Genomic DNA, 21,965 nt, shown 5'->3' with positions numbered 1-21,965 from the left:
AGAAAAATACTACAAATTATGAACTACAGGTGTGTAGGGCATGTTGGCCACTGATGGAAGGCAGATTATTAGTGGTACAATCATTACTAGTTGAAGTGCCTGTATAAGTCACATCTAGTCAGCGGACAAAAGTTTCCAAAGCAGCCACCCATTGAAACAGTTAGATCCAGTATATTTGATAATTTCAGTGATCACATCCCCTGACATAAATGATTGAAGTCATCCTCCAATGCTCTCTCTTCTCCCCCATACCAAGGACCAATTACCCTGACAAATTTATAAAACTACATATCCTTATAGGAAATACAGTAAATAACATTACTGCCCATCTGTCAAACACAAGTAACCTACAGTACCATTTGTACTGTGAAAACACCTTACCTCCCTGTTTCTCTGAGTTTCGATATAGGTCCTATGTCCTGGGGAGTGTTGAGACGTTCTGAATGAACACTTTATCCTTCAAGCATCTGACATCTCAGTAGCTACCTGTCACCTGATTGGCCAGTGCTGCTAAATGGGTCTGCATCTAAGCAAGGCGTCTTAACCCCCTAATCTTGGTGATAAAAACGCCTCATGGTAATATCATTGGCTAATTCTTGTCTTCTTTGTAATAGCCCTCTATGTAAGAGGTAATGTAACCAACTGGTGGCCTTTACAACAATGGGTCAAAAGGTTTTAGAAACTGGAAACACATGAAACTGTAAAACCTGAACATCTGATAAAAAAAAGGCATATTAGGCCAAGGAGATGTTCCACGAGTTGGTGAAGTCTAGGTTAGGGAGATTCATACATTGCAATGTATAAATGACTAAACAATCACACTTCTGTTGACAATTTTGTCCAAATTATTATAAACCTTTCAGCTACCCTGCCACTGAAGTATTGTACTACAATCTACAAAACTTCCTATGTTCTGTATCCTTGTCTGATTCCATGTTTTTGCCTTAGGGCTGTCATTCTGCAGAGGAACAATGCAAAGGGCCACAGACCATGCTCCTAAAAACGTTCTTGCTCCTGAGGTAGTGCTTTCCCATGGCCCAGGAACTATGGGGGTGGAGTCTGCAGTGCTAAAGGTTGCTGACTGGTCCCATGAGCCTTGTGGCTGCTACAACATGTGAACATCATCTATTCTGTCTGTAAGCAAGCACTAGTTGTCCTGGTTTTAAATGACAATGAGGCAAATGACGTGTTTGGACAATCTTGATCAATTCATCTAGAAATATCATATTGCAAAATAATATCACATCATTTACTAGGTATTTATTTCTGTAGTCATTAGTCACAGGTAAATATATGCCAAAAGAGTAAAAGGGGAGCATGAAAAAAGTGGAGCAAAAAAAAAAAAAAAAGCCAGTATAAAGTCAACTTGCAGCGGCAGAAATGATAACAAGACTAGAATGTGATCTATATTGTTATGGCCTCCAACCATTTTATCACATGCATTTGGTTTCAAAACCTCTGCAATCAAAAACTTGCAAGTCTACAATTCATTTACTTGTGCAAAGGCTTGCTATCTTTCCAGGTCCTGCTCTGCCAGGCCTGTGCTGCAGCCATCTTAACTTCTTTCTTGTTTTCGGGGGGTTTTTTTGTCTTAACTTTGGCCTTAAACAAGTGAAACACATGCTCAGTTTGGCTGAGGTCAGGTGATCGATGCAGCCTGTCAAGAACATTCCATGGTTTGCTCTTCTAAAACAAAACAAAAAAGGTCTTAAAATTGTGTCAATTTCAGATTGGTTTGTATGAATGAATTAGAAATTTAATGTTTCACTCACTGGTCTCTGTGCTCAAAAATAACATCACTTCTAAAAATGTTAAATTCCAAGATGAGATTAATTTTAAATTGATTAAATATAAAAGATTTACCTCTGACAAACACATAAAATAAGGCAGTACTCTTCACTGGCAATTAGTATTAGTATTAGAGGTGTGATTCAGAAGACTCTTTTTCCTCTTGTGCTGGTGGTGGGAGTGTTGAAACCACTGGCAGCCCAACAGATAGAGCCTCGACTTCACTGCCTTCTCTTTCTGCCAGCTATTTTTAGCGAGGTGGTGGGGGAGGAGGAGGAGAAAGAGGAGGAGGGAAGCAGACTTCACATTTTCCAGCCACTCCTATCAGCTCCGACATCTCGAGCACAACACAGTGACAAGGAGAGAGGAAGTGTAATTTGACTCCACACACACAAACACACTTCATTGGTATTTCTCCTTCCCATATGGCAATGATCATACATGCATCATTCATTTTCACACCATACACATTCATAAGTGGGCCAGATGAGCTTCTTAATCAGAAAGCATTTCTGCGGATAAAAAATTGAGAGAGGACTTCCTCTCTAGATAAAATGTATTTTAAAGAGAGGACTGATCAAAAAAAAGGAATGGATTTTGAGGATATTTAACCATTTAAATAACTTGTAATAATTTAAAAATCTAGTTAAAATCTAATTTACTTAAAGATAGAAAAACGTTGTGAATGTTTGAATAGATTTTTATCATATTTCTGAATAGGGCTCAGCAAAATGGCTTAAAAATGAACTGAATATAGTATATTGGAATTTTTTCAATACCTATTATCACCGCCATAAAAATCCAGTATCAGTCAGGCTGAATCCTAAATCTAAGATGAAATATAGTGTCATATTACCCTATCGATAGTGATATATCTTGTTCTGAGACCACAAAAGTGTTCAAGAAAACTTATTTGAAGACAGTACATAGATGATAGTGTATTTATAGAATGATATAGAAAATAGTATATGTTGTGCGATGAGATATGGCACATGGCACACACTACTGAGTTAATTTAAATCAATAATGGACATCTGATAACCAGACTGAGGACAATTTCATCATATATATTTAATTCAAAGACTTGAACACAACTTACCAAAAACAATAAAACAAATGAAGACTTAATAAACACAGTAGGGCGGCAGGTGTGAAGGGATATAAATCACAGGACGGTCTGGTGGAGTTTGGTGGCAGATTTTTGGGGTAGCCGAAAGGCTCCACCCTGATGACATAAGGAGTAGGGCAGGCAGTGAGATGTTCTGGTGCACAAGAGGATAGAGGCAAGAGAGGCAAGCTGGAGGACAGAGCCAGATTAAACTAATGAGAATGAACAAGCAGAGGACAATTGGGAGGGGAGCTGCTAATTAACCCCTTGGTGAAGGGGAGCAAAGCTTGGTAAGCTTCCCAGCATTAAAGACTGAGCAGAGAAGGCCTGCGCTTACTTCACCCTGGTTTTCTTGGCCTTCCCAAAATATAGCTCCTCATCTGGTTTTCAGCCAAATGCACTGTGCAAATGTGCAGACAGAAAAAAGTCTTGTACATATTGTACAGGGGGTCAGCACAGAAAAAGCTAAACAACACAATGCAGTGCAGTACAATAAGCGTGCAATTAACAGCCATCTTTGTGAAATGTATAATGTTCATTTTATGATGAAAATGTAACATTTAAAACTTGTAGTGCTGCCACTACATGCTTGTCATTCTCATTATGTATGCACAATGGACAAAATAACAAGTGCCTCACTACTGTGGAATTAATTTAATGATCATTTATGTGATGTGCTAGATGAACACCATTTGTCAGCGATGGGGATTTCACTAGCATTTTCTCCTTGGAGTAAAATTTTCTTTGTCCAATTATAAGTTGCCATACTGTATTTTAAGATCAGACTCACAGGCAGGGATTTTTCAACACCACTTACACTACAATATTAGTCCTGATTATCATCTGTCTCCTCTATAAACGCTGTCCAGACTAGGGCTATGTATCATTCAAAAAATTACAATATCAATACCAGTAGCCTTAAAGGATACCAATAGAGTACTTCATTTGATATCTTTTTTTCCTACTTCATTTGAAACCCCATTATGTGAACAGAAGCATTCCTGAAATAATCCTTCTGCATTTTATGCATTTATGTTCAGATGCCACAGGCATGTAGTATATCCATACTTTTAAATGTTTTTGTGGCATCTTGCAGGCTTAACTGCCAGCTTTGTCAAATATGCCATGCTCAACTTCACCACACCACAGACACAGACTGTGTGGGTTGTAGCTGCTGCAGTAAGTGGTCAATTGCATATCACATTAAATCAAATAACTCCTGTGTGATTGGCTGCAAGCAAAACAATACAAATGTTTTTTTTTTTCTAGATCTGGGTACAAAAATGTTCAAATGCAGGTATCGTATGACTTGAGAATAGCGCTGCCCCCTAATAATCGACATAACCGTTTATCGATGCCAAAAAGCTTAGTTGACCATGTTTTCATTTATTCGTTATTCCTTGGGAGGAAGGAAAAAGAAAAAAAACAAACTACCTCAAATGCCATTTGGGAGTTCGTGCCTTGCTGTTAGGCCTGGGGTACTGTTGCAACATGGACCAATTTTTCAGGTGCACCGCTGCTAACTGTACGGTAGCTGCCATTAGCAAGTTAGCTCAGTTGGCTGTTCTACAGGATACAGCCTCAAAGACCAATGGAGGCTGGCTGACAAAGAATATAGTATCATTGTCCATAGGCTTGATAAGTCCACGAATGTGTGTTTTTTTGTCAAGTTGGAAGTTATTTATTCCTGTGTTTTAAACAAAAAGGTTATACTGTGTAAATAAATAAACTGACAAAATGTTCAGTCTCCTTGCTGGTTGTTGCAACACATTCAGAGTGATTATACTTTCAGACATTAGCATTTAACAGGGGCAAGCTTTGTGCCCCAAAAATATATATTTAAATAAATACATTAACGTCATAAACATGTGATGACTTGACAACTACTGGCTTAAACTGGCAACTACTAGTCTAATAGGAAAATCTTTTATCAGTGGCAGCACTACTGGAGAAATTTCAATACAACTTGGTAATGGGTTATTTCAGTCAATATCTTAAAAAGGTACTAAGTATTCATACCTGTTCCCATTACAGGCTAAGCAGACCATATCTGGAGAATGCATCTTTTTCCTCTGTTAAGTCTTTATGCAAAGCTAAAAATTGGTCTTCAGTGGACTGCAGAAACATTTTATCTATTATTGGTTTGAATATTTCTTTTTAGTGTAAAATTTCTAATTCTAGTTTCAAATGTGAATGTTTTGTTTCTTTAGCCTTCTATGACAGTAAACTGAATATCTTTGGGTTGTGGGCAAAACAAGACAATTGAGGACATTATTTTGGGCTAGGGACACTGAAAAATAAAGACAATTAACATTTTCCAAAAATTGCATTAAGATTCTTCACATCCTTTATGTTACCACAGAAAGTAAACAGTAGAACAGAAAAAACACTGGGTGTTTGAGCCGTGTTATATCAGCCACTGCAATATTTTCAGTATCAACCATTGGCATTATATTATTGTTTTTTTTTTCATAATGCCTAACTGAAGACTAAGACATACAGCCATATATTAAACACAAGGTGGTGTACGAAAGGTGGGGTAGAGATGGTGGGTTTAATAATTTACGCCCTCCTGCTTGGATACCAGCTGCCCCACCCCTTGTCTTCATGAGGGATGCATCCCATCTCCCCTGTCTGATTGTTCCTGCTAACTCGCTTCTCTGCGGGATCTTACATTGTAGAGCATGAGAGTGCCATTTAGGTTGTGGTTGAGTCACTGCTCCTTGTAACCTACAGTATAAGGTATATGGAAGGGACCAGTTTTCGCTGCAAATCAGTGAGTAACTGCCTGTGACAGTGCCTCGGCAACTGATCATCTGTGTCAGCATGCTGCTTCCACCTTAATATGAGCGCGCAGCCTCTGTAAGCAGGCGTTTCCTTTTTAAGGGTGTTTCCCTTGCTGTGCTCGTCTCTCTCTCTTCCCTTTGTCAAAACATTGAGCGGATGTGGCGACAGTGCACACACTTTACAAATACACTTGCTGTGTGGTTTCTGCTACTACCATTGCACTTGCCAGTGTCCATCCCAGCTTTGAACCAGGCTGTGCAATCAGCTGCATTACAATAACAGGTCACACAGGACATCCTGACAGGCGGGCTTATGCTAACAGACAAATGTAGGGATAAAATCAGAGGGGACGGTGGTGGATCAGCAGGAGGCGCTGTGTGTGGTGCTGCAACAGCAGGGGACAGGCTAGCACTTCATACAAAATTAGGTCAGTCTAACTAAGATTAGGCCTAGCCCATGCTGGTAAACAAATAATCAAGACTGACTGAATGTAAAATGCTGAGTACAATGAGTAGAGATGTCATGAGACAAGTCACTCTGTTGAGCTACTGGGAGTACATTCCTGATACAAAGAAGGAACTAACATACAGCAGTAACCACAATTAACCTGACACATGAGGCATATGACATTTAATTTCTATGTTTTGTACATGGTTGTTAATGTATGTTCAAGGCATAGTATAAAAGTCATAAGAGAGTAGTTCTGAATTCACTCTTGATATATACTCAATTCTTGTAAATGTTGTTTATTGGTGGTGACTTAACCTGACCAACACAATCAACATAAATTTTAACTGAGACATTCATCACTTGCTTTGGAATTTGGGTTTCTGGGTGAATACAGTGTAACATTTTGGCCAAGGTTATACTAGGGAGGAGACCATGTAAATAAAGCTAAATTTTTTGGAGCCAAATACTTAAATTAAAAAGAGACACCTCACCCCAAAATTAAAAATGCGTATGTTTTCTTGGCATGTAGTACTATTAATCGATTGATGCGGGTGTGGTGTGAGTTGAGTTTTGTAGATATTAGCCATAAAATGTCTGCCTTCTCTTGACTATAACGGGACTAGTTGTCACTCAGCTTGTGGTGCTCGAAGTGGCACAAAAACCCCAAAACATTTGAATCCCTTAACAGTAAAGTCTCTTTCCAGAAATCATGACCTGGTTCCTCAAGATAATTGACAGACCTTGTTGTGAACCATTTTCTTTCTACTGAACCACACCCACCAACCGTTTCACCCAACACCCACCCGTTTGCCCCATCTGTGTTAACTCCAGAGCCTACTGCTTGAGACTTGTAATTCTTTAACAATATTTTTTCAGTGTTAATTTGTTTCAGTATTGATTTTTTGTGAGACTATAGGAAAATTAGGTGTTTGCAATGCAAGATCAAAATGCAACTTCACACCGATAACTTCTTGCCAGTGATCTGCTCACCATATATGTGCCTGGTTTCATTTTAACATCACACGTGGTTTGAAAATGCAGGTGGTGTGAAAGTGTACGGTTGTAGTTACAGCACAATACAAATCTGAAAGTAAAACAAATCTCATCCATCAGCTTCCATGATGTGAACGTGCACAGGAATCTCAAAAGCAAACAAGGTTAACAGATCATATTCTGACTTACACAAGCTATGAAAAAGTTTTCAAACATACATTTCGATTGAAATGCTCACACACATTGTACTTAGGTCAAAGCCAGAATGGTGAAATCAGAGATGGCTCTAAAACCCCTATTCCTGGCTTACTATGGGGCTGCACTTTCAGGTCTTGATCCAACTGGAATGGCTTTTAGAAGCACTCTGTCTGGAGAGAAGCCACCTCATTTCTTCTTCTTCTCTCCATCCACCCATCCTGTGTAAGAAAACCCTTTGCAATATTAAAAGCATTCTCCTATCCCTGTGTTCTCTCACTTTGACTCAGGCATATGTTGTTTTCAGAACCTCCAGTCTAACCAGTAATGACAGCTTAACCACTGACTAACCCTAACTGCCAAACAGGAAACATTATGATCAGTCAAAGTAATGTCAAATAAGCTGCTAGCATTTCATAACAGTGACCTGATCCAGAGCTCCTCTGATAAATTTGTGTTGGTTTAATAATGCCTGATCCATTCCCAGCATTATGCTGGAAATTAAGCGATTGTGTGTAAACCTTAGTGCCACATCACCTCGCTTTACTAACTTTCTGTAGCCCTACTTTAGGATAAATGTGCACCCTGAAGCTGTGTGATGTAGAAAAGTACATTAATTAGTTCATATTTGGAATTGCTAGTAATTTAATATGAAAGAACTCTGATCACAGTCTGAGATAATAAATATGATCAGAAAATCCGTGATAGAACTATTAGCTTATGTTAGTATTATTTTCCCTGTTTAGGGATTTTTTTTAACAAGTGCACATCAGAGGCGAAATGATACTGTAAGTGCTTGTCTTTTTTTTTTTTTTTTTTTTGTCTGGGTGGTGGGTGAGGGGTGAGGGGTGAGGGTCCGTCTAAGTGCTGTGGGGAAGTGATGCATGGTAAATGTAGCTGAAACACAACCAGGTCACAAAGAAGGCAGGAACAAGGGGGCTGATGATGCAGTAAGAGAAGACAGAAGGGGATTGCTCCAGGACATTTCTTAAAAGCCCCATCCAATCTCACTCACTTTGTCATTCTCCCCAACACACACACTTTGACATGGTGTTTCTCTACCAAACAGAAGGCACCGTGGAGGAGAAGGGCTAATCCATACTCTCCCTGTCTGGCTAGCATCAGTATGAATGAATACATTGTGACATGATTAAATGATAGTGTCAGGAAATGCCAGAGTTTCAATATGAATACAAAAATAAAAAAGTTTAGACAATATAATTGGATGAATTTAAAAATATTTTTCTATAGGCTATATGAGGGTTTTTCCACTAAATGTAGTATATCAATCTGCTCAAATGCATCACTGTTCATAGAGAGACTAACTTCAAATAGTGACCCAGCCAGCTGAATAAGTGTTTTTATTGAACAAATAAATGCAATGTTGCATTAACAAGACAAAACAAAAGATTAAATAAATGAAATAACAACAGTCACTTCTGGGTAAACTGGCGGGTGAAATATGAAAAAGGCAACAGCATTTCCCATCAGCCCAACCCTAGCCTGACACATCTCTTGAACCAAAGTACATTGACCAAACAAACACTCTGCTGGTTTTGTCCTTGCTTGGTTTACTTCATGTAGCTACGATGTTCTGGGTTGCAGTTTATGCTGCAAAAGGTGACACCAAGAAGCTTCCTCTGGTTTGTTGTCCTTTTGTTTGAGAGACAGGACAACCAGTGGTGTATGAATGAGCTAGAGACTGAATGAGAAGCGGGAGCGCTGGTAGCGAGAAAGCCAGTGAATTAGGGAAATAAAACCTCTTAGCACCACAGCACAATCCTGCACTAATCAACGCAACAACAGATTTAGTCTGAATACAGCCTAACTGCTAGTTTTGGGTAAACTCAAGGTGTCAATTTCTTTAGTCTGTGGCCCAACAGATTAGTGAAATGTTATTCATGCAATATGAAAGGATAAGTCATGCATTTTAAACTAATGAAATGTATACACTTTGAAAGAACATCATGAAAAATGTTTGCAAATAAACACTGATATTAGTTCTACGCAAAACTTTGCTTTCAATAATTCATAAAACCACAAGGATACATAACAGCACTGGAAAGGTAGAAAGTTTGAGGTTGAATACAAACACCCCCTCTCTGAAACACATTAGCAGAGGCAGGAGAAAACATAAAGTAAAGTGACTGGAATACTGGAGCTATACTCAACAAGCACCATGCCCATCTTTGCCCCTAGTGGCAAAAGGGATTATGGATGCAGTTGTTTTATGATTGTGCAACTACCTCGACATAAAGCAAAATTTGAGATGTCTGAATCGCTGCCCTGACAATGTCGAGTGTGATGAATACTTTACCATGTGCTGGCCACTCCTCCTACTGATATACAGCAGCCAAAAAGCAAAGGTTGACAAACTGTGGATCATTCCTTTAATCACAGTCTGACGAGTAGGTGGATTTCAAATCCTTATGGGTCTCGAGAAGAATGGCTGAACTGAAAATGAATAGCCTCGGGCAGCATAACCCATTTTGCTCCATTGAAAGTAGAGCAAAATCTTGGGGCTACAAATGAGTATGCATAAGCTGACACAGTTCTGATCATGATGTTCCACTCAGTTTAGGCACACAATTCATCTGACAGAAAATAAAACACTACAATACAACAATTTTATAAGTTGAAGAGGCTACCTGGACCTATTCACTGAATAGTTTTGGTGTGACCGCACTGCCTGTCCATTCTGGTATAAACTCTGAGTGGAATGGTACCGCAAAGATGGATTCATTGTTCAGCTATTTGTGTTAAGTCAACATTTGGCCACTCAAACATCCATACAGGACAAATATGGGCCCAGACAAGTGACAGATGCATTAACAAAGTACCTGACACACATTTGCTTTAGATGCTATTAATTTGTGTGATATCAGGTCCATTAAAGCCTGATATTTTAAGGAGTGAAGGGGCAGGCTTTAGAAAAAAGCATTTTACAGGACACATTGGAGCTGTATGCGTGATACAAAAACCTTTCCACATCACTGCACTTGGAGCCAGGGGCAAGATAAGTGTATGGTGAAACCCTTGCATTTCCTGAACAACAGTCACACTACACAAAAAATCTTGAGGAAAGCAACATACTGTCAATGACACAATGCACAGTTACCTTGCTTCTGTTACTGAAAGTATGCTTATCAATTCATTGCTAAACCCTCTTTTTTTTATATATATTTTTTAATAGTCTCAAGGTTAGATAGATGGGTGCATAACAACCCATTGCAGTGTGCTGTCAGTGTAACTGTGAATGTTAAGACTGAAAAATTGTCTTGTGTTCACCCAACCTACTGCCCAATCAGAGCTGGGATAGGCTGCAGCTCCTTGTGATTCTGCACAGCAAATAAAGAAAATAATTAAAGAAATAATTTAAAAAAATAATTCAATTCAAAATTCAAGTGTTACTATGGCTTGAAATGACTAGACCTCAATTATGGCTGAGTATCAGTACTTGACACCTTTAAGGTACGACTGAAAAAACCTAATGCAGAGTATAGAAACTTTTCCAATCAAAGGATACCTGCACTGGATCTTTTTTGTTCCCAGATCTGGAAAAAAGAACCATCTGGTTTGGTTACAGCCAATCACAGCGTACTCTGATTTAATGTGCTATATAATTGGCCCACTACCTCAGAAGCTACAACTCATACAGTCTATGGTGTGGTTAAGTTGGGCTTGATGTATTTGACAGAGCTGGCAATTCAGTGTGATGAGATGTCACCAAAATGATTGAAAGTATGGCTTTACAACATGCCTATGGTGTCTGGTAAAAACTTAATGCATAAAATGCATTAGGATTATTTCAGGAATGTGTCTATTCACATGACAGGTATTGAATAAAGTATATAAAAAGGGCATTAAAATTAAGTACTCTGGGTATTGGTGCCATTTTAAGGGTACTAGTATCAGTACTGATAATGTAAGTTTTTTAAGCAACACCCAGCCCTAATTTCAAAACTACTGCCTATTATCTCATGATGCTATACAATTTAGATCAAAGCTTTACCAAAAAAGGTACAAGTTCTGCTCTTAGATCCTACAAACTATAGGTCTGAAATGAGATGCCACAAACCATATCACTAAAAAAAAAGTCTGAGGTGCAAAGAGACCTATTAATTGATAGCTGTCCTGCTCATTATTTACTGATGCTTTTCTGATCTCTTTCTGTTAACTAAACATGCCAAACAAATGCTTTCTTACATGAATACTATACAACCCAACATGTTTTCATGAAGATATGTGTATTATAAACAACACCTGAAACTAAAGCAGTGTATCAAACCTCTTAGATGCGAACTGACCCCGCTTTTTAAAAACTCAGCGCAGCCCCTGCTGTGTTGCCTGTTGACGCAAACTTGCATATGATAATTGAAGCTGCTGCCTGTTGTGCACTTGTTCACTTGCTCATAACAGTGTGTCACCTGGCATTTCACTACCAAAAAACTTGGATCAGTTTATTTTCAATCCTACATTTCAGCTGAGGACATCTCTGCTTGACTAATTTATTGTTAGATTAATTTTACATTGATGATCTACGTCATAGAAAAGCTAGATTAATTGCACAGAATCTAAGAACTAATTCTTCGATCTTATTTACTCTTGGCTGAAAATTCATTCAGATATCTGTTAAACAAAAGAAATTTGCCCATGAAAAATCATGGTTAAAATTCTTGTCTGGGTGTTAAAACACCTTTTTGTTTTTGGAGCATCTTTATATTCAGAAACATCAGGTTTAGAGGCATGCTTATTTTTAAAACAACATATATCCTTTAAACGCAGCTGTTTCACAAGGACTTAAAATAAGCTTGACCCTACCTGTAAATATTACTGAAGCCATATGTGGAATTTGGGTAAACTCTCCCTTCATGGGGTACAATTTTGTATGTGTGCTCCCTCAATGTGGCTGCCTGCTGCGGGTAATGTCTGATGATAGTGGACATAACATCAATGGGACTGACAGTGGAGTTTAATTGATTGATTAGTGAAACATTCCATGATGCTGTGTGCTCTTATTAGACAGGCTGCTATGGCAAGCCTTGGCTATTGGCAGGCACAACTAGCTCAACAAATATCTGACAATGTAATTCACTATAAGCAGGTCTGTAATACAATTGTCCGACCATCACAATAAAGAAGAAATTAAAAAAATGAAAAGGCACCATTGAGCACGAGAATCATGCCAAAAAGATTTCACAGACTAGCATTAACATCTGCACATGTCATTGCATGAAAACAATTAAGAAATCTATGTTGAAAAGAAAAAAAAAATCAGTCACACAGATTAACAAAGGTATGTTTTGTGCTTGGAACAGCTGCACAACCAGCTTTTTCATACAGATAAATGAATGAGTTAAATTAAAAAAAAAGGGAAGAAAAAAAGGAAAGGAAGGTCAGGCTAGCCCAAAGCCAAACGCATGACTTTATTTAAAACATAAAATACACTCCTTTGACTGCATTAATAATCATACCCCTCCCCCCATGCTTTCTCTCCAAGCTTCCAAGAGAGGAACAAGTGTGTGTGAAGAGTCACATGACAGCTAGCCCACTCTTTTGCTCAAGTGACTATGGCCTTTCTTGCTTTAAAGAGGAAGAAAACTCACTAATACTGGCTGTCTTTCCCCGTCATCTTGGGATTCAGGTTTGGTCACATTTTCCTTGTGGCAGTCAAATGTAAGGGCTAGAATGTAAATAGGCAGAGAGACAGTCTCTATTCAAAGCAGAGCATGCGCATGCAAAGCACTGCTAGGGCTTGTGATGGGCTTTCAGCAGGGTTACACGGTATTTGAGTGGTGACAGGCTTATGTGAGGGTCACCAAGCGGCTCTGGTGCCACTTACTTTGACTATTCAAAACAATGGCAAAGATCTTTTGGCCAGTGGTGACAAGGTATGTATGTATAACAGCACCTACAGTTAAACTACAAGCAAATCTACACACTGGGAAAACTTTAGATACAAGCTCTTTTGTAATGTTGACCATGGGGACAGCTTAGGGAGAAAAAACAAAACAGACAAACAGGCCAGCACACACAGCAAAACAGAGATTCAGAAAGCCAAATATTCAGTGTGGCACTGTACAAAAGCACTGCGTAAACCAGTTCAAGTGAGACTTGAAACAAAATGCCAGAATATGCCTGTGCAACAGCTCACAACTTATCGATTACTTAACTAGGAAGCCAAGGGGACAAAAAATACCTCCTCTTACAGCAGACGGCATTCGGTGCGGGATACTTAATGGGCGTTCAATCCATGTTGGACCTATCCTGTGAGACAGCTGTCATGGGTTAATCTCTGGTCGTCACTGTGGGCTGAGACACCAGTTTGCAGCCCCATACATGTAACTGATAATATATATGTTATACCAATACTACTACTGAGGTCTTCATTTGATAACTTTTTTCCTACTTCCTTCCATACAAACATTCCTCAAATAACTGTTCAGCATTGTATGGATTTTTTTTTTCTATCAGATGCAACCATCTTGTAGTCTCTTCTGTTGAAAGTTGTGGTGGTATCTCAGCGCGCCAAATTGCCAACTTCACACACCACAGACTATATGGATTATAGCTGCTGTGGTGTTGGGCCAATTGCATGTTGCATTAAATCAAAGAACACTTGTGGTGACTGGCTTTATGGAAAAGTGTAGAACAGTCTCTTTTTATATATCTGGGTACAAAAATTATCAAATTCAGGTATTGTTTGACTGGTAAAGTTTTGATACTACTTGGTGCTGGGTTATTTCAGTCAATAGCCAATCATTTCAGTCATTTTATGAGGCAGTGGGCAGTGTTATTTCACAGACTTAAGAAAATATCATTAAATTAATACCCATTTACTATATCGGTAGACTGAGACATTCATGTCACACCCCACATCACAACCATTTGGGTTGCTAGATGTCAACCTGTGTTGAGGATCAATTAACGCAAAAGCTGACCTTAGTCACACCTGCCTTCAACCCTGGTTTTGTAGACTGCAGTAGGGGTAGCACCTTAAATGTAATTCAAAATCAAAGGGCTACAATGCGATAATAAAACAATTATCAATGCATCAAAATTTTAAGCGAGTGCCAGTCAGACAGTATCCACCTGCAGTTGCTAGTGTTTCACAACGATACAGTTTGTTCAGCTGTAACTAATGTACAGCCCGATTTACAAAATTGTTACAGCTGATCATAATGTTGAGAACTGGGTTTAAAATTTTTGATTACTGATTTTTCTGCCAGATTCATAATCTTTCAAGAGAGAATTGTTATGCATCTAAGCATCTTTATTTCCCCCAATTGACATTTTCTACGTTGACATATTTAAACACTGTGGATATTTAAATGTGTTATAAGAGAGAAATCATGCCTAAACCAAAACTGACACCTCAATGGTGTCAGGCCTTCAGTCAGAACTTTAACAAACATTCACGGCCCCAGTGCACAATTCTAATTGGTCATTTGAGTTGCACATTTGTGCGCATTTCTGATTAATGTAATAGAAAAATTAAGAGGTTAAATAGCTAGATGTGGTAATCTGGAACCCAGACGAATCTTCAAGCTCCAGTTTCATTTGCTCTGGCAGAACATCTGTCCACCCTCCCGTTCAGACAGATTTCCATTTTCCTAGATCTCTTAGGGCCATTCACAGCCATTCTTTAAATACGAGGCAGTCTCAATACTTTGACTGACGGTGAAGCCTCACTGATCCAGATTTGAAAAGTGATGTCAGACAAGGCTCACGAAACTCAGATGAAACTGTGAAACTAGACAGTTCTGATCAAGATCACGTTACTGCATTGTCTACTTCTTGCCTTAAAATGTTTTCAGAAACACATTTTAGTGTACTATATAGTTGTACTTTGTCACCACAATGCCATTTTTTCCTGTTTAAAATTGGACCAAGCACCACGCCAACTTGCATGTGTCACTCACCACTACATCACACATTTTGTAGCTCTGATTGGTCTATCCAATTGCATCCAGATGTATTTTGGCCTGCTCCCTTTGGAAATTAAAAATGAAAAGAAAGATTCCAGGCTATACATGTGGACCAATTGTGCCAAGGTTAATAAATGCCAAACAAGTTGGGAAGTAATATATCCTTAGAATCTGCCCCCAGAATGACAACTATGCCATGATTGTTGCCATTTTCCACATTGTACAGCTTCAGTTTCACTCACTAGTTCCAAGAACATTCTTGGAACATTCAGAGCATTAGCACTTGCGTGCCTTTCAGGTAACGAGGGAAAGACTCTTATCATCCACTCTACTATTAATTAAAGCAGAATAACTGAAAACATCCAATAAGCAGCTGTACTTGTCCAGCAGCGCAGAAGTGAAGTAGAGAATCCTGCATGTACAGAACCCTGCAGTGGTCATTGCGATTCATGGCCCTAATATAAAATACAGAATAGACCACTCTGTAGTGTCCAATATATTCCTCGATAAATTTTATCAGGTTAATTTTCTAACTGAATTATTCAGCTATGCACTCATTCTCTTTTTCTTTATCACTCTCTTTTTAGATTAGTCCTAAAATCAATGCATAACTGCTAATAAACAATACAAGAAATGCCCTCTTCTACTCCTAATAATACAAGTGTCACCCTGTACATGCTTACTAAATAAATTAATGTTGCACACAAGCTATAGCAGCTTCTGGCTTTGTCAGCAACACTAAGTACAGTGAACTCCAAATTTAGATCTAGGGTCCTCCAGCTAAGATGCAGGTAAAGTCCTCAGGTCCCTAAAAGGTTCCATGGTTCCTGTGCTCAAAAAGTGCTACCGTCTCCTTCTTCCTGTATTATTAAATCTAACTTTCAGTGATATCAAAGCCTGTGTTGTCTTTTATTATTATTTTACCACTGGGATTTTTCTAGAATCATCCCTTTCACTGAAACCCACAAGTTTTTTGAATAGTATACTGGAGCCCCAAGCCTTCAACTAGTGCTTAGGGTTAAAAATAGCACACACACCTGCAAGTGGTGATAACTCTATGTGTGGAACAGAAGTGTGATGTGTATGGTGTGGATTTACCTAATATACCTTGACTGACCATCACTAGTGCCACTGTATACAAATCAAACACAGCTGCCAGCAGATATTTTAACAAACTCCTTAGACAGCATTTGACCAAAGTATTCTTAAAAAGAAAACCTAGTAACAGAGACACAGTTACACGATTTTTAGCCCCACATTTGCCTACAGATGTGCAATACACCCTTATGAAATTATTTCACTTGTGATCAGTAGGAAGCTTAGTGAGTGAAGAAGAAAAAGATTCAGATTGCTCAACCACAAAACACCAGAGCTATGAGTAAAGTAATGGAAGCCATAATGCGAAGGCCACCACTAATGGTCCATTTAAACTAAGACACAAGAACAAGTTGGGTGATGAAGATGTGGATGAAGAGAGCTGCGCCGTTAAGAGCAAAGAACAATGGCAAACATACATGCTCTACTTTTGTTTCTCTTGCACTATAATGATAGCGTAAGGAATGAGGAAAATAGATGTTTGAAAGACAACTGTGTTGAGGCACTTGACCAACAGTGGGATGTTATCTACAAAACCTCTCAAGCATGCCAGACTCCCTTTTGTTTCATAATGATTAATATTATTATAATGACCTCTGACACCCTGCATCCTTTGTATGGAGCACCAAATTTTCTGTGTTACTGCCTTTTAGCTCTTGGATAAGCTCAAGTTCAAAATTTTTTAGAGAGACACTGTGCTCAGCATAAGAGAGTAAAAGGCTTGGTTAATATAAAAAACAAGCAAGCAAACAAAAAACAAACAAACAAGAAATTAAAACAACAAAAGGCTATTTTATGACAGCACACTGGCCATACAACACATCGTGCTAAGTTGACTGTAGGTTTGTAAGTTTACCTCAACATGCACATCAAGGTTCAATACATACCACAGTTGTGTAGTTACAATTTGGTATGACACTGACATGGCAAGAAACGGTTTAAATGTTGAAAAGTGGGTGTGTCATAACCATGCGATTGTAAGTGAACCAATTACGGTCGGGTATTGTTCGGGTTTTTCAATACTGGTGCTAAAACAATATTGTTGAAATGGTATCAGTGGCTAAGCAGTGCCTGAACTGATACTTTCTTGAAAAGGAAGCACAAAATGAGAGTTTATGACATGAAAGACCAGTATTTTTCATTGCTAAGGCAAATCTGAATTTGAGATTGAACAATATATTAACTGTTATTAGTTTTAACCCAACTACAATAAAATAATAACATAACAGTTACAGCACTAATGGCAGCAAAATAAAAAAAATCCAGCTTCAAACTACAGCTCTTTTAAAGAATATTATATTTTCTAACCTGAGGAAAGATTGCTGTCATGATCATCAGTCCTTTTTACATCATAGATATATAGATATAAGTGGCAAGTCATTGTAATATGTCTCACTATGTTTGATATTGAGGCACCTCAGCATTTCAACCTTGTTTACCATGGCTACTACCTAGCAGAGGACTACCTGCTGCCAGAGCCATGTAAACTGAGTGTTGCTCTAATGTTAACTAGGCACGTTAGGTGATGCACCAGAGGGAAACAATTTCAATAGACAGCTAAGGCGCGTGGCACCGAAATGAGGCACAGTAATCTGTGTTGCGATTCGGTCTGGTTGGTACTGGATGTCTGGAAAGCAGCACCATGCTAGCTACAGATTTCATTGCTCAACCTTATAACTCATGGATCTTAGCTCTATGCCACTAAAAGTTGAAGACTGATAGATGGACAGATGTCATGATATTATTGGTTGAAATTGGTTGGTTTGAGCCTACATTAGAATATGTCTCATTTTATTTTACAGAAAGAAAACAAGATTGGATGTGACTGAACACAAGAATACAAACAAAATGACTTTTTTTGGCATACATTATTAAATAGGTGCACAATGATATGATCTAAAAGGGTTAAAAGGCATTTTTCATTTGATCTCAACTTTAAAATTTATTTGCAAAAAAGAAATCTCAATACCGTTCTAAATTACAAAACTATCTGAAAGTGAAAGTGTGCCAAGCCTATTCATTACATTATACTGTATTTACAATTCTGGATAACCAGACAGTAAGTTGTTTCTAACCAATTATATGGAAGTCTTTCAGGAACAGGCCGACCACTTCCCCAAATTGGCCTAGCATGGTTAGATGAGTTTGCTAAACACCACGTGTTATTTTGATAAAAGTAAGACAGAACAATGAGAGCACTTCAAACATCCAAGTGCCAGAAGTTATGTCAGAGGGACCTAAAATGATAATCTTAAAAGAGCTTTTGTGGACAAACTAGGTAACATGCCATCAGTGGTTCCTGAACAGAACTGGGCTACTTAAAGTCTGCCAATAAAGACAGGAATCACCTGAAGTACCACCATCCAATAGAGACAGAGCGCATTTAAGCCCCACCCACACCGGAGGGGAAAACAATGCAAGGCTGTCCATTGATTTTGTATTGCCTCTTGTCACTTTCTGTCTGCTAGCAAACAACAGAAAAATGTCTAAAAGCGGCTGTGTACTGTGATGAAATAGCAACAAGTGGAAGAAACAAGGTTTTATACGCTGCTGAGCTGAAAATGTTGTCTCTTTAAGAAGACAAAATTGGGAAAAATAAATGGGAAGACTGTGGGATCCTGACACTTAGTAATGTGCCTATATATGACTATAAAACAGTTGATAATTTGTCCAGACAAACTGTAGAGACTGAAGCTAACTAAGCTATGAAAGGGCTGGTTGTCAGGTTAAGAGAAGATCTTACCTGGTGATTCAATCAAATAGTTGTAAATATGGATGATCCCTTCAGTGGGATCATTTCTCACAGAAAACAAAGGTAAGGAGAGGAGACACTTACAGGCAATATTGAGTTAGTCAGCATAACTTTTCCTCTCTGGTAGACATGAGGTGCTAAAATAAACCTTTACAGGCTGAAATGTAATGTTTTTAGTTAGCTACAGTCACTTTGTTAGCGTCTCCGTATTTGGTTGCATATTGTGGCGCTGACCCCCCTCCCCCCAATGGGCGTGGCTTTCAGAGTATGGCACATTGCGCTCAGTCTCTATAATACACACAATGAAAATACTGAGTCTCGTAACACCAGCAATTAGACCCACCCACTGGAACAAGCAGCATGGTCCTCAAAGAAGCAAATTGTGACAGTGTTTTTTTCTTTTTCTGATGTTAAAGGTGTGGTGGGCAATTCAGGAAAAAGACAGTTGTTGAGTCTCTCTTGGGAATGAGACTCAACAATCACCTATCTTACTGACCCGTGACTGGCCAAAGTCTCCCAACATGATAGATTTTCTAAAACCTCAAAACAGAGCTAAGAGGAGGAACAGAAGTCTAGTTTTCTCTTAGACCATTTGAATAACATTATGCTGAAAGATTATTGTGGACCACCTGCCCAATGACATAAAAATTAAACTGCTTCCTGCAGCATTAACAGACACATCATGCTTGCAGTTACTTATTTTAAAAAGGCAAAAGATAATGTGCTGATACACACAAAAAAAGATCAAGTTAAGGAAATCAATGTCTCTGACCCCAGATATGAGCTCTCTGGATGTAAATATTTCACACTGTGGGATATACATATTCATACTGAATTTCATTCTTTTTGTATATTTAAAAATAATTTTTACTCCCCCTCCCATAAAACAGCATATTATAATATAGTAATATTACAATAATATAATATTAGATATATTAGAATTTTTCAACATCAGCAGGCTAAATTGAACTTTATGGCAAGCCAACTTTGGCCCATAGGCCCCACTTTGAGCAGCCCTGCTGATGATTGTTCACAGGTCTCTCAGCACTTTTCTGCCTTTTAAAAGCCACCGAATGGACATACAGTCAAAAGTAGGATCATATCAGAGGTGAGGAAAAATCAGCACTATCACTGACCAAAGCCAGATAATCCCAAAGAGTGAAATCCACAGACTAAGAATTTAATCCCATTCATATTCTGCATTTGCAGATTAAAAAAAAAAAAAAATACACATCACTGGGATGAAAATCCTTATTTAAAAACAAAAGACCCTTCTCCCGGTGCAAACTGCTATTGATTCAGGTTTTAAACACATGGTCCTTATCTTGTGGTGACACTCATCTGACTGACAAGCTCTGTTGTGTACAAACCCAGGGACAAATGTCCTTCAGACACACATTACTGCCATGAAGGCTTTCAGACAGGCTTGTCATACACCACTTGTATCATCGCATAGACATCAACACAGTTTTTCAAAAATGCCTACAGATTATGCCATCACTGTCCACCAGGGCCACTGGAAAGAATGTCAAATACATTCTGGGTGTCAGTATATTGAGGGTCACATTCAGGTCACAAGAGCTGATTAACATGAAATGGAACGATGTTTTATGCTTAGTTTAATAATTGGGTACTCCTGGTTGTGCATGCAGACTGTTCTTAAACTAAAACCATTATTGAATTAAATCCTCAAGTACTGTACCAGTTAATTCATAAAGACATGATCTCCAAATCTTAAATATCAGTGATGCTAACAAGCACCACCAACAACAGTTACAGATTTGTCGCAGGTGTGGTTTTACCATTCTCTGGCTGACAGAGAATAAGAGAGAGAGAAAGAAAAAAAGTTTTGGTTTTTTTTTTGGAAAAAAAATCAGCATGGGGTGTTTTTGATAAATGCCTTACAATTAAATGTAGATGTAGTTTGGAAATTCAGTGGCATTTTAAAATTGCATAATTTCAACCCTAATGATACACTAGATTGCAAAAATAAAAAATAAAAATATGTTGGCTATCTCTATACTAGAGATCTCCCAAATTCTGGAGGACATAAATGTGTCTGTCTATAAAGCACATAAACACACACAGAACAGGTTATGTGCCTTTAAGTATAGTTGAATAGATTCAAATTAAGTGTTTTAACAAAAGAAAAAAAATGAGGGGAAATCACTGCACACAAAATGTTTACATTTACACATCTATTTTTATATAGGTTATATTTAACCATACGCCTTAGTCAGGATTGAGAAAAATGCCCCATTGCCCTGAGTTGTGGTTACAGATGTTTCAAACCAGACATTAAGTTTATTGTCAAAATATGTAAATTGAATGCTTATTTCTCATAAATCGTAAAAACATTTGAGATAATTGCCATTTTCTCTGGTATTCAGGTTCACAGTCAAGATGTACAACACCCCTTCCCCACCATGTTGTCCTGTATCTGAGGTGCACATATTGGATTCATCTGAGCAGGAATCCCCTCAGCCTTAAAACGTTTTTAATACAAACACATTCTGTACATTTTTACGATGAGGAAATCAAAGAAATCTAGTCTGCCAAGCCTGAACCCATCCGATGCTCGGCAGCTGTCTCTCTCAGTCTGAGAAAAAGCGGTGATGAAAAAGGCTTTGAACGCCATCTTGTTCATTGCAGCTGCTTGGGCCCTGAATACAGGAACCCATTCATTCGAGGAGGCGGAGGGAGGGGGCACACTGGCAAAATGAATTCATCTTTGTGAACCAGTAAATACAAATAGCTCTTTTAAGAAACACCGAAATTTTACTGAAACGACTAGAAACCGGCTATATTCAGTGATGGATTCTTTAAATGCAATATCTTAACATACTGCTGGTCAATAACTTCGTCAAAG

General features: G+C 38.4%; 1 protein-coding gene across 1 annotated transcript in view; it reads right to left on the bottom strand.

The window, feature by feature from the left end:
- gnb1a (guanine nucleotide binding protein (G protein), beta polypeptide 1a) overlaps positions 1-21,965 on the bottom strand; it is a 39,827-nt gene that overhangs the window by 15,693 nt on the left and 2,169 nt on the right. The gene's annotated exons all lie outside the window — the stretch shown is intronic.

Source organism: Lutjanus erythropterus, chromosome 6, assembly GCF_056507025.1.
Source record: "Lutjanus erythropterus isolate fLutEry1 chromosome 6, fLutEry1.hap2, whole genome shotgun sequence".
NCBI lineage: Eukaryota > Metazoa > Chordata > Actinopteri > Lutjaniformes > Lutjanidae > Lutjanus > Lutjanus erythropterus.
This window is presented reverse-complemented; position numbering and strand designations above follow the sequence as displayed.